This window comes from Onychostruthus taczanowskii, unplaced genomic scaffold (assembly GCF_017590055.1).
Source record: "Onychostruthus taczanowskii isolate IOZ18803 unplaced genomic scaffold, ASM1759005v1 scaffold32, whole genome shotgun sequence".
NCBI classification, from domain to species: domain Eukaryota; kingdom Metazoa; phylum Chordata; class Aves; order Passeriformes; family Passeridae; genus Onychostruthus; species Onychostruthus taczanowskii.
The window spans coordinates 4838118-4851397 of record NW_024500572.1 but is presented as its reverse complement, the minus strand read 5'-3'; positions in this window follow the sequence as shown (position 1 = coordinate 4851397).

The window sequence follows — 13280 nt, the reverse complement described above, 5'->3', positions numbered from 1 at the left end:
GGCAGTGACCATCACGGGGTGTACTGGGATTAATCCAATGGGAGCTCAGGATCCACAGTCCCCAAATCCATTTAGCCAGCTGGGAATGAGCCTTTTCTGCCACGGCAGAATTCCAGGTATTTCTTCTGGGCCTGGGCTGTTGGCTTGGACTGACCACAGGAGGCTGCTCTGGAGCAGGAGGGCGTTTGGGCATTTGTCACTCAGGAAAGGGTTTGTCAGTGGGCTGTGTGTGTGTCTGTCTGTCTGTCTGTCTGTCTGTCTCTCCCACTGCTCCCAGCCCATGTCACACCCCTGTGCCCAGCTGAGCGAGGACAGAAGGTCCCTGAGGTTGCATTTTGGGGCATTTCAGCCACAGCAGCAAACCCAGAAGTGTGGGGGCTCAGCCCCTTCCGCGGGCTTCCCAAATTAACTCCATATGTAACGCTGCTCCAAACGGAACAATAAATTAGGGTTGATTTTTTTTTTTTTTGGTTGCATATTTTTACACATCGCATATTTAATGCCTCTCTGAAAATATAAATAAAACATTCGTAACCATTAGAAATCCTTAGAATCTGGGAAGCGCCTAAGAATTTATTTGTTTGCTGGAGGATCATACATATTGTATTAAAACTATATAAAGGGTTTAATAAAATGGCAAAAATAAAGCAAGAGCGAAGGCTCTCAATCTGCGTTGAGAGGAGGGAAGTGATCTTTCTTTGATGCCTATTAAATGTTCCAGCAGATGAAACCCTATATTCTGCCAGGAAATGAGTTTGCCACGAGCCGATTGGGCGCTGTCGTGTGTGCTCGACTCTACCACTGTCATTCCTCTTCCTCGAGCAGCAATACATTACCCCGCCTCCATTTTTCATTCCTCACTGCCCGAAATGCAAATTTTCTCTCTGTTGTTTATATTAGGTTTTCAAATATATGGAAATCCAGATATCTGGAGGAAAATGTCAGGGCCAGGAATACTCGTGATCTGTCTTTCCCCCAGCCTGACACTTTTCTCCATCGCTTATGTGAGAGCCCGTGAGGAGCATTCAGGGGAGAGGACCAGGGGTGCTGAGAGGGTGCAGGGGTGGCTGGGTGCTGGGGGTCACTGTTTGCAGGGTTTTGTCACCTCTGTAAAGCTGCACATGTGGCCTGGGGGGCAAAAGGGATGCGTTGTGCAGAGATGAGCAAAGGGGAGCTGGTGATGGAGCTGGGGAGAGGGGTGGGCTCTGCCTGGGGCACTGCCTGTGCTCCAAGGAGCTGGGCAGGATGGACTTTCAGGCAGAGGTCACTCACAAGTGCCCTGTCCTCATGCCCTGAGCCTGCTGGGGTTGGGAGAGGGGTTGGGTGCCCTGGGGATCAGCAATGAGCTCCCACATCGTTGCTGCTCCTGCTGCTGCCACTGCAAAGGGAGGTGGCAGCAGGCACCAGGTGGGAACAGATCCCGCAGCTTCAGGAGGAGTTTTTATGGCCAGATCAGGCTGAGCTGCTGCAGTTCCCCTCGGCTTTCTCAAGACAGAGGTGTGCAAATGATCTGACCTTGCAGAGCAGAGAGAGCTGTGGCTGTAAGCTCAGGGCTGTTTGCGAACTGCTCATCTCACCCCCCCGACCTACTCTACCCCGATGCACCTTTGCCATGCTGGTCCAGCCCTTAGGGCTTGTGCCTGTGCTGGTTCATACTGGGCAGACCCAGACCTGCCTGGCTCAGCCCAGTTTCAGGCCACAGCCCCTCAAAACCCCCCCAGTTCCAACCTCCCAGTGCTCAGCGTGACTGGTCCCAGTGGCTCAGCCCATGCTGGTGGCACCGCTGTGCCTGGGGGTCAGGTGGGAGCAATCCAGTCGCCAGGCACTGTGCCATGCTCTGCCAGCCAGGAGGAAGCAGGGGAGGTGTGAGGGGAAGGGACAAACTTCCACGTGGGCACAGACTGTGACTGACATGCTGATAATGAATGCGAGTTGCATCCATTGCTCCTCTATGAGTAAGAGTTATTTTAGGCTCTGGCAGCTTGAGAGCATGATCTGAAGGCAAAAATCACTGTCTCTCAGTGCTGGAGAGAGCCTGATGTTCCTCATATGGTGTCACCACAATCCTTCCAGCAGCTCCGAGGAGGTTGCACATGCAGGAAAGCGTCACTGGAGTCAGCACAGCCTTTGCTCCTGGCTTGTTCCTCCAAGCAGGGACATGAGGAGCTGAGGGAACAAAGTGTAACAACAAATCCCCCATTAACAGGGGCTTATGTTCCCATGTCTGAATGAGTGTGTGAGACCTGCCCACGCCAAAGGCTCCTGCACATGGCTGTCATTGCAGCCCCACGCAGAGGAACCAGCCCCAGACTGTCCTGATTTTGGAATTCAGCAGCCAAGGGGAGGTTCTGGGACTTGTTGGACATCTCTGAGCACAGTCTCTGCCTTCTCCATCAGCCAAGCTGCAGCACTCAAACATGTTTGCAAAGAGAATCACGAAAGGTTGCAAACACAATCCCACTGAAAGCTGTGTCGGAATAATTACACACACAGAAATCTTTTCATCTGCTCACTCAGCTCCGCACCAGCACTCCTCCAGCACAGAGCAGCAAAGAGGTCACACAGTCTTAACACACACAAAGGCCACAGTCCTTTTACCTGGATGTTTTAACACCCAGCAGAAAACAATATTTCTGAAATCACAGGGGAAATGCCACGATTAAGGAACAAACAAGCAAGAAAAACCACTCCCCTCTGTTGGGCATGGTTATTTTCTCCATCCCAAACACACACAGAGGAGCTGCTGCTGCAGATCCTGCACCCAGAGCCCACGGGAGGGATGGCACTGCCCGTCCCTGCCTGTCCCTGACATGGCTGGGGACACTGGGGCTTTGCACAGGGATTTGCGGGGGGAATTTTGCACAGGAGTTGGCTCTGCTTGGACTCCCTCTGCCACACCACGGTGCCTGGAGGTGTTTGGTGACATCACAGACACCCAGGGAGGTGTTCACCCTGTGCCCCCACCCCTGGGGTTGTGTGATTCAAGAAACCAAACTACCATTCCCAGGTTTTTCTTCCTTGAGAAAGAACACCCAGCAAAGGGAGATCAGACCCAGGGGAATTTCTGGGGAACAGGGTTTGCATCCTCCATCACCTCAGCTGGATACACTGGCATTTCCCCCAGAGCAGAGTTAATATTCTCTGTGCCTGCAGCAGCAGCAGCTCCAGCCCTCTCCTCCTCAGCTCCCCCTTCCCAGGCTGAATGTTTTGGCAGACTTCTTGTTCCAAACCAGTGGACCTTGTAACGCCTCGGAATGCATAATCCAAACCTCCCTGCCTAGGAAAGGCAGGAGTTGGGACAAAGCAGCGTGCACCTTCTATCCTTTACTTACCAGTTCAAGCTGTGAGGAAGAAAAAAGGGGTTTTCTCTGTGCCCTCATTCTCCTCCTGCCCTGGCTTGCCCGACTGAGTCCCTCAGACCCACACAGGCCTGGATGAGCAGCATTCCCTGCTGGGAATGAGCCAGCTCTGCAGCCAGGAGCATCAGAGAACATCTTCCCCTGGTGTTCTGTGGCTTGTGATCCCTGCTGAAAGGCAGCTCCAGCTTTTTGAAGACCTCAGAGCTGCTCCAAGGCCACACGAGAGTGGTGGAGGGAACAATCAGGAGTCTGTGACAGGAGAGCATTTCTGCTCTTGTCTGCCAGGACAGGTGAGCCCAGGTGAGTGCTTTGCCTGTTCTGCTGCCTCTGAGCCTCTCAGAACACAGAAACAGCTACTGCAGGTCCTCCTTTCCTCTGAGCAACAAAATGATCACAGTTTAAAAATGTCGAGAAAAGGAATCCCTTTGGCCACGGTGAGATCCTGAGCACAGAGAGCAGATCCCTCACAGCTGAGCAGCAGAAGCTGTCACACACTGTCACCAAGGGCAGAGAGCACTGCCCACACACTCGACCCCAGCATGGGCAGTTTTAGGCTGATAGCAATTTGCAATGGGTTTATTTCACCAGAATGAATTAATACAGGAAAATAATCTGCAGATTACAACAATTCCTTCAGCAATGTATGACTCAGAGCCAGGCACACAGCCAGCACTGAGACTCAAATTATTTGCAGCTCTGCTCTCTGGCAAGGTCTGGTTTGAAGCAAACCCTAATGAGATGCACGACTTCATTCTCATGAACACCAGAACCTGAACCTCATCCTGATGGACCGCTGCCCTTGACAGCCCAAATTTCCAATGCAACTGGGGCTCAGTTCTTGCAGGTGAAGTGTCCTGCTCACCAGAGCCTGGGCTGTCCCTGCAGGTGCTGCACAGCCCCCAGGACCTGGGCAAGGACGTCAGGTTTGCCCCTCAATTCACTGCAGCTGCAGGTGATGCATCAGAGTGAAGGCTCTCCACTGATGATCCGTGCAAACAGGCCATCCATCATTAGTGAAGGTCGAGTTGCAGATGAATTCCATTATTTTACAATCATGTACTTCCCCCCCTCGCCCTTGGTTGGGTCCCCAGCAGAAGGTGAAGCTCTTGGGGGGTGTTTCCAGCTGCCTGGAGCTTGGTGCTCTCACTGGAACGAGTGGTGGTGGTGGAGCACAAGGTGTCATGGGTGGCTCTCCATCCCTTCAGAGGCTGATGAAAATAAATCCCGAAGGAATGTGCCGGCTCTGCAGGTGGAACCTGAACTCCTTGCAAAGACCCCTTGAAGCAGAGAGCAAGGAAAAACTCTTTCAGTTCACAAAAGCCTGTGGTGGATGCAGATTCCAGGTCTGCTTGCCAGCTCTCCCACGGGTAGCTCCTGCTCAATGGCTTTGGTGACCAATCCACCCCCCAGCTCAGCCTCAGCTTGGAGTACCTGAGTAACACAGGTTCCCCTGGCCCAGGAGGCTGGAGACCAAGCTATTTCAAGATCTCTCTAACTCAGAGATGCCTCTGAACATGTTGTTTCCTTTTAGCCACCAGCAAGGCTTGAAAATAGGGCCCCAACTGGCTCATGAAGGTGCTAAAGCTGGGAGAACCGTGGAGTGAAGGAAGGAGACAGCCAGGCACAAATCCAGCATGGGCTGAGCTGTGGCAGGGAGGACCAGGAAATGTCAGACTGTGTGTTTAGGTGACTCTTTGTATTATATTTTCTTCCTTAAGCCAGGTCTTATTAAGCTCTCGAAGGAAAATATAATACACCCAAGATAGCTCAGCTGCTGTTGGGGGCATAAAATAAGCAGGAAACAAAAAGTTTTAATAAAAGGCAAAATAACAAACAGAAAAACCCAAGCCAGGTGCAGAGGTCTACTCCTGGTAAAAACACCTCACAAAAGCCCTCAGTTCCTTTGTTCTCTTCTTTTTCTACCCAGTTGTTCAGGTGGGACTTTTTGGCTTCTATCCAGTTAGCTGCCCTTAAGTTTGAGGTGAAGCCTCTTGGGTCCTGTGAGGTGGCTTTTTACCCTAATCAATGAGAGAAACTTCTGGGCTTCTTTCCTTTTTAGGGGGACAAAGGATAGTTTTGTCACTCTGTCAACACACTCCTACATCGTTGTGTTTCACCTACTTCAGCTCTGCCTTACAGGAACGAGAGTTTAGCCAGGCTGGTCTGAAAGCCTGGCTTTAGGAAGGGAAGAGACCTGGGGCTCTTCAGCTGGAGACTCAGCACACTTGGGCCTGTGCAGGGTGGGAATAAACCTCCTCCTCCTCCTCCTCCTCCCCTGCACACAGGATGTGTTCCTTTCTTCTGTCACAGGACAAACCAGAACAGAAGAGCTCCTGCCTGGCTGTGCCTCGCTCCTGCCGTGTCTGAGCACGCCGGGGTGATCGGAGGTGTCATGTGTGCATCATTTAAATTAACGTTACTAAAACAACAATGCTATTTTTAATATTTAAAGAGCCCCTTTGAAGAGTAGAAGAATCTGTCACCTTTCCTGGTGGATTTGAATCCTGTGTTCTGAGGGTTTTTCTTCTCTGATTAAAGCAGTTGCCTGCATGAGGAACAGCTACACATGACGTGCTGGGAGGGGGTGTGGGGCTGAGGCAGGTCCTGGGGAGCAGCTCCGGCTTGTAGGATGGATTTTCTGGGTTTTCTTTGTGGAGTTCTCACCCTGGTGTGCTCCTTGTGCCAGAGGCAGAGGGCAGCTGGCCAGGCAGTGCTTTCCTGGGCTCCTGCCCCTGGCTGTCCTGGCAGTGGGCTTGGAGCATCCCAGGCCTGTGGCACCACGAGTGGCATCACTCTTTGGTTTTGGTTTCATGGGGAGAAACTTCCTTCCCTTCCCTTCCCTTCCCTTCCCCTGTCCCTGTCCACTCTCCAGAGTCTCTCTAGACATTCAAACCTGTTTTGGGTCAGCGTAACCGTGACCCAAAACGCTCCTTATCCCCTGGAAAGGGATTTTTTTTTTGATTTTTTTTTTTTTTTAATTTTTTTTTTTTTTTTTTTTTGGTGCAAAACCCACGTGGTTCATCCAAGAGAGATCCAGCTGGTGCTGGGGGTGGGCAAGTCCCTTCACCTGCCCTGCAGGTGTCACCACTGCTGTTGTGGGAGCACCAGGCTTGGCTGCCCACCCTGCTGTTTGCTCCTGCTGAGCTGCGCCACCTGCAGTTGCTTCTGCTGAGTTTTGCTCTGCTTTCTTTTGGGCCAGGCCTGCCATTTGTCAGCAGGGTTCTGATTTCTGATCTCCTCCCGGTGGTCTTATGCTCTGGACAGCCATGATTATTCTGCAAATGCAGCAGGTTCTCCCTTTCTCCCAAAATGAGGTCAGTGGGACATGCAGCAGCACCTGAGCCACCTTTCCCTGCAGCCCCTGCACAGGGGACAAGAAGAAGGAGAAGGCTCTGCTGACATTGGACCAGAGGTGCTCCTGTGACTGAACTCATGTCCGTGTGTCCAGCTGCTTTTCACCTCCCTGGATCCCAGGACCCTGAGGAGGTTTGCTGGGAGCCAGGAGTGGGAGCTGCCCCCTGAGCTGCTGTGGTGAGCAGGGGCTGGGATCCACACTCAGCCCCCAAAGTGAGCTCCCAGGGCCCTTCCTCTACTGGAAAAGTGCCTTCCCAAGTGGAATGCTGGGAAGTGGAGGAGAAGGGCCCATTGTGAGCATGGTCAGGGCAGGGAGAAGAAAATAATGTTATTGGAGGGAAAAGACTGTTAGGATTCTGCAGCTCCAAAAAATACAAAAGTCTGAAAGAAGACTAATGAGACCTTTACTGGTGCGGTTGGGTTGCATCAATGACCCTTCGGAGAATACAATTGCCAAAAGCTTTCAGTGTAATTACCACGCTAATGGTCGGCAGTGACATCACTTCAGCCCAAGCGCGATGCTTGTTTTGGATGCGTTTCAGGAGCGGGGCTTCTCCAGGGCCGGCGGCTGAGGCCCATCAACCTTATTGCCTGTGCTCTGCTGACCATCCTTCTCAGCTGCCTCCTTGGCTGCTGGCTCCCCTCCAGCCTGGCCCCAGTGTCCAGAATTCCTCTGCTTTTTAAGGTGCTTCTGGGACCGCAAGCTGAGGACGGAAATTTGTCAGCACCGCTGGGCTGGAATCGGTGGAGTGGGAAGCTGGGAGAGAGCCACACATCCCTTTTTATTCCTCAGGCATCCTTCAAAGGCTTTTTCTAAACACTGATTTACACTCTCCTGGCATGGCCTGGAGCACACCTGCACCTCGAAACCTTTGGACAATCCCTGCTCCCGGTGCGCATCTCACAGCCGGTGGGGACAGGCTGATCCCCGGCGCCTCTGGGCTTACAGGAACATATTAATTAACCTCATTAGCCGGGATCATTTCAGCACTCACACAGACAGGGTTTTACTGCTCCGAGGAGGGTTCTGGCTCCCAGGGGCAGCTGCAGCCGGAGGGGCTGAATATTTGTTTCTACAAGGTGGGCTATGCCAGGGCTGGAGGGGCTGGAGGTGCCCAGGGGTGGGGGCTCATCCCAGCCCCTCCAGCGACCCAGCCAGCCTGGGTGCTCCTGGAGGAAGGATCTGATGAGAGGCAGTCCCAGGAACCAGCCAAGGTGCTTTTCCCCCGGGATGGGGCTGGAGGAACCGGCGGTGCCTGCGGGGAGCGCCCGGCACCAGCTGGGGACGGATTGACAGCGGCTTGTTAAACCTGACAGAGCATCACCTTTAAGGAGTGGGAGAAAGCAGGGCTTTTAATTAAAAAAAAAAAAAAAAAAAAAAAAAAAAAAAGAAAGGCAAGTCATGATTTCTGCCTTTCCTGTTCAGCTCCTCTGGAAACAGCGTTTAAAAACATCAAATTGATAGTCCTGTCAGCTGTGCCCATGGGCTACTGCTCCCTGCCCAGCCCTCCCAGCGGGCTCTGCCTTTGAAGGCGAAGGCACCGCTGTGTGACTGTCCTCAGGGACATTCATTTTCTCTCCTACAGTCTCGCTGGTTGTCGCCAGCAAATGTCCAGCGGGGCTCCCGCGGTCCTGCTGTGCCCAGCAGCATCCTGGTGCAGGTACCAGGTACCGAGGCTGGCAGGGAGCTCCCTGCAGCACACCTGGGCGTCACAGCGACACCAGAGCAGCGTGTGCAGGGTGCCGAGGGGGTTTTAATGTGATTCCTGACAGGGAGGTGGAGTTCCCTTCTCATGGGGCTTCTTCTGACCCCAGAGCAGGTGAATGGGGCTGGGCAGTGCTGTCTCAGGTGAAGGAGCAGCCACGAACCACTGGTTTGCAGCAGAAAGGAGCAGTGATTAAAAAAGAACTGCCTCTTCCCTTGTGTGTGAGCCCAGCTGCCCAGGGCTGCCTCGTGCCCAGCTCATTCTGATCCTGCCCATTTCCACAGTGCCTCCAACACTGCCAGCAGTGCGAGGGAAGGGGGTCAGCTCTGCACGGGGAGCAGGGGCAAAAAATTCTTTCTTTTCTCAATTCTTCCCAGATTTGGAACAGGAAAATATCCGCTGCTTGTTACGGTTTTTTTAATTTTCTTGTAAACCCCTCTTTTTAAAAATAATAAAAAATCCCAACATAAACTTCCTTTACTGACTTAGAGGGGAAAACTGCCCCTTGGAAAAGGCTGTGAGCAGCATCTCTGAGGGTCTCACCAAGGCTGTGCCTCCCTAATCCTCAGCCTAAGGGGAGTTGCACCCACACAGGGAGAGCCCAGCTCTGGAGCATCACAGCCCTGCTCTCCTTCAGCCTCCTGACCCCGCTCTGTCCCTGGTGTCACCAACCTCGTGGCCTCATTTGCAGCCCCCTGTGGAGGCTCTGCTGGAGCAGGGAGGCATCAGCACCAACTCAAGGTCTGTTCCTGCTTGAGCGATCAACATCATTTCCATACTATAATTACATTGCCCAATCCTCTCCTGATTTTACTGCTATCTTGTAAGGCGTCCCGGTTGTGAGTAATTTAAAGCTGTATGAGATGTCAGGCTCTGTGAAACAATCACCCCTCAAAGAAATATGGGCTGAGATAATAATTGATAAGTCCCATTAGGCAGCGGGGCCCACGTTTCCCTCTCGGCCTCCCCTGCCACGGCCTTGCTCCTTCCCTCAGTGCCTGCTTGGCATTTTTGGGAGCCACCCCAGGAGCTGAGGGGAGACCCTCGGGGTGGGGAAAAGGATGATTTCTCCCCAGCGGAGCGGTTCAGCTGCCTCAGCTCCAGGATTCCAGTATTTCAGCCTGATTTACAGGTGTGTTTGCACAGAGAGCACGTCAGGGCTGTTGGTTTCCACCTGCGCTGGCTCTCTGGGTTTGTCTCGGTGCTTTCTCCCCATCCTCATCAGCAATCAGTGGTTTGTTTTACTCCTGTCCTTGGTTTGCATTTTTTAACGCCTTGTCTCCAAATTTTTAATGGTTGTTCAGTTTACAAACTCCCTTTAAACTCCTAAATTTTTCATTAAAGAATAGAATGTAAGCCTAACTTTGTGTTGTCTGCAGTCAGGAGATGTCTTACCCGTGAGCGATGAATTATGCAGGCGTGAGGGAAGGGCTGCCTGGTCTTGATGTGCTATTTCATAATTGCATAAACTACTGCACTCCCAAATCAGGCAAACATTATTTTACACATTCAGTAGCCTTTAAAAAAGAGTGACAGCTAATTTGTGATGTTCCAGAACAACAACAAAAAAACAAAAAAAAACTTTAAAAAAAAACCCAAAAAACAAAGTCCAAAACAAAAAAACAAATTCCAACAGGAATTTTTTTTAAAGATATCAAAACTCAGGTGTTGTCTCCAGCAAAGGTGAGGAGTTCAGAATAGGAAAATCCTTCTGGAAAAGAGATTTCTTTGCCCTTTGCATTTAGGAAGAGACACCACAAATTGAAAGACGTGGTCATGGAGGACTTCATTTGGGAAGGGGTTTTACCTTCAGGGCAGGTTTTCCCCCTGTGGTCAGACAAGACCTTCAGCTGTGAGACCTGAGGCACAAAATGAGCATTCAATACTCTGGGGCTGACTTTTGGGGTGAAACTGGGAGCTCTTCATATCGACTTTGACCTGTTTGGAAAAGAAGGTGCTTTAACAGGAGGGAGTTGAGTACTGGAAATCTTTTATCTTTCCCCAAGAGTGAGCTCTCAGAGATGGAAATCTGTATTTCCCAGAATGGAAATCCTGGAGAAACGTTCCAATTCATAAACACTGAAACAACCTTATTAGAATGACACGATCTGACAGCTGTTAAAGCATTATAATAAACCAGAGGAAATAAAGAAAATATCCTGCGATTCATTGCTATCTTTGAAATGTTTAAGAGAGTGAAGAAAGTCAAAATGGATCAGTTTTGATCTCAGATTGTTTAATTGAAAAGCTCATCAAGCTGAGGCAGTCCCAGGGGTCTTTTGATGTGGGTGTAAAAGTGTTTTTGCAGGAAACATCTGGTGTTGGAGGGATTCAATGGTTTCTCTCAAGAACCCCCTGAGCTCCTTTTGACCAATGGAGCACCAACACCAGCCCTGGTGCTGATGGAATTACACAGAATTACAGAAAATTTGAGGTTGGAAAAGACCTTTAATATCATTAAGTCCAACTGTAAATCCTAATTTGTTTATCCTAATGGCATTTCAATTAGAAATTCCCACCAAAGTCCATCAGCTCAGCCCCACTGATGCCAGCAACTTCTCTGGAGGTGGTGGAAATCCTGCATTTATAAATGATGAGCAATTCCCCCAGCAAAGCCAGCAGGTACAAGCAGGGGCTTGGTGAATCTCCACTTGGGAGCTGCAGCGGCAAAATAAAAATGCAAATGTTTATCTCGACTTCTCTTTCAGGCTTGAGTGCTGGTGAAAGCAGCTTTACAAATTCCGAATCCATTGCCTCCCTGGAGAAATCCCAGCGCTGTTTTGTAAGCAAAAGTAAGAGTCTTTGGCACACAGCTGCCGTGGAAGTTTTGACAAGAAAGCGACTGCTTTTCAAACACCTGGGTGGGGGCATCGATCAGGGATCGTTCCCTGTTTGCTGAGGACAGGCTCTGGCAGCATTCCCTGCTGGAATAACAGCATCTGGCATTCAGCTCTCTCCTCTCACCACGGGAACTGGGGCTGCTGATGCCACCAGGTCACCTGTGGGATGGGATGTGCAGTGGCCACGGAGCAAGCAGCCCCAGAGCCATGGCCAGAGAAAATGCCCATCTCTCTGGGCTGAATAACAATAATCATAACCATAAATTTATATTATATCAGTAATATATTATTATATTGCTATATTAAATAAAATTATTCTAACTTGCTCCTTTGGTTTTGCTTAAGCCCTCAGTGCCACCTTGCTCCAGAAGAACTGAAAGTGGACAGGCCAAAAGAGGCTGTAATTTGATATTTCAGAAAGTGAAATTGGGCCATTTGGAGCTATGTGCCCCAGGCTGAGGGATGGAGCTGAGGCTGAGCCCAGGGGTGAGCCCAGCACTGCAGAGCTGAGAGAGCTTTGCTGGGAGAGTGACTCCCACTTGGCTTTGCCTGTTCCAGGTTCTGCCTTCACTTAAAAATCATCTCTCCTACCACTTTCTCCCTCTATCTTTTGTTGTAAATTTGCTGCTATTAATTAATTTATAATTAAGTTCCGTACAGCAACCGCTCACTCTGAGAGGGATTATTTCACATAATCTCCATTTGTCAAAACACGTCTGTCTGCGCTCAAAGCCACGAGGAAAACACCAGGAACTCCAGAGGGTGGGACGGGAAACAGAGACAGGAGCAGCTCAGCCAAGGAGGGACAGAGAGGGAAAGCAAAGCTCTGGATTTGGCAGTGCCCAACATCCTCCTCCTTCCCTGGCTCCAGTGCTCCCAACAAACAGAGCATGGGGCTGCCATGGCCTCCAGAGCCTGGTGTAGAGGGAGCTTGAGCACAGCTGAATTAAACACCAACTAATCCCTGCAGGAAGTGTGGAAAGTCATATTTAATCTGTGCCAGCCCATAACCCGTTTGTGGTCTAATTGCTGCCCACTAAACAAGCAATAGATATCCAATTATGGGAGCGTGTTCCCATTGTCCCATAGCCTGCCGTAGCTCAGAGGCTCAGAGAAGCATTTAACTGGTAATAAACAAGGTGCAGGGTTTAATTTGAAAGGTTATTGCAATTTCATATGAGTGAGTGTTGAGGAGCATTCACAGGGGGAGGTGCAGGAGCCCTTCCCACGTGTGAGGCAGCCTGGGGCAGGTGAGACGAGTCCTGGCTGGGTTGGAAGGAATATGGGAGCTGCAAAAGACACCCAGGAATTCAGGAAAAAAACCAACCTTCCTTCCTTCCTTCCTTCCTTCCTCTTCCAGAGAGCAGAAGGAGCAAGGAAAACAAACAAGCCTAACGAAGTGCTTTGGCAATTATACAGACAAACAAATCACTTTCCCAAATTGCTTCTTTGGGGAATTACAGCTCCTGGAAATGAAACACAAACAGATTATTAAAAAAGAGCTTCCCGTTGGGAGAGAAGCAGTATTTACCAGAGAAGATGTGCCTAGCTGGACCTCTAATTGCTGTTCATTAGCTCATATTGATTTAATTAGTTGCTGCACTCAGGTCTAAATTGCCTGCTGGCCTCAGCAGGGATTTAGGAGCCAGGGCACATCCCTGACCTGCTGGGCAGTGACGAAGTGGGGTCCCCTCTGCCATGGCAGTGGTGGGCAGGGACAGCAGCACATCCTCGTGGGCTGCTCCCTCCATGAACCTGTGGCATCATTGGAGCGCTAATTAACTGAAGCAATTAGAGAGGGCATGTTCATAACCTGGAGTTAAAGTGTCTGTGTGAAGGCGTGGTGAGATGCAGCGCTGGAGGGCAGTGGGACTGGGAGGTGCTGGGAAAGCAGGCTCAGTGTGGGGCTGGGGGGTCACGGGCAGTTTTGGGGGCTCAGCCCTGTTCTCTGCTCCGGACATGCTGAGAACGCAGAGCCCAGCCCTGGGCTCACAGCCCCAGGCACTTCCCAAACCAGGACC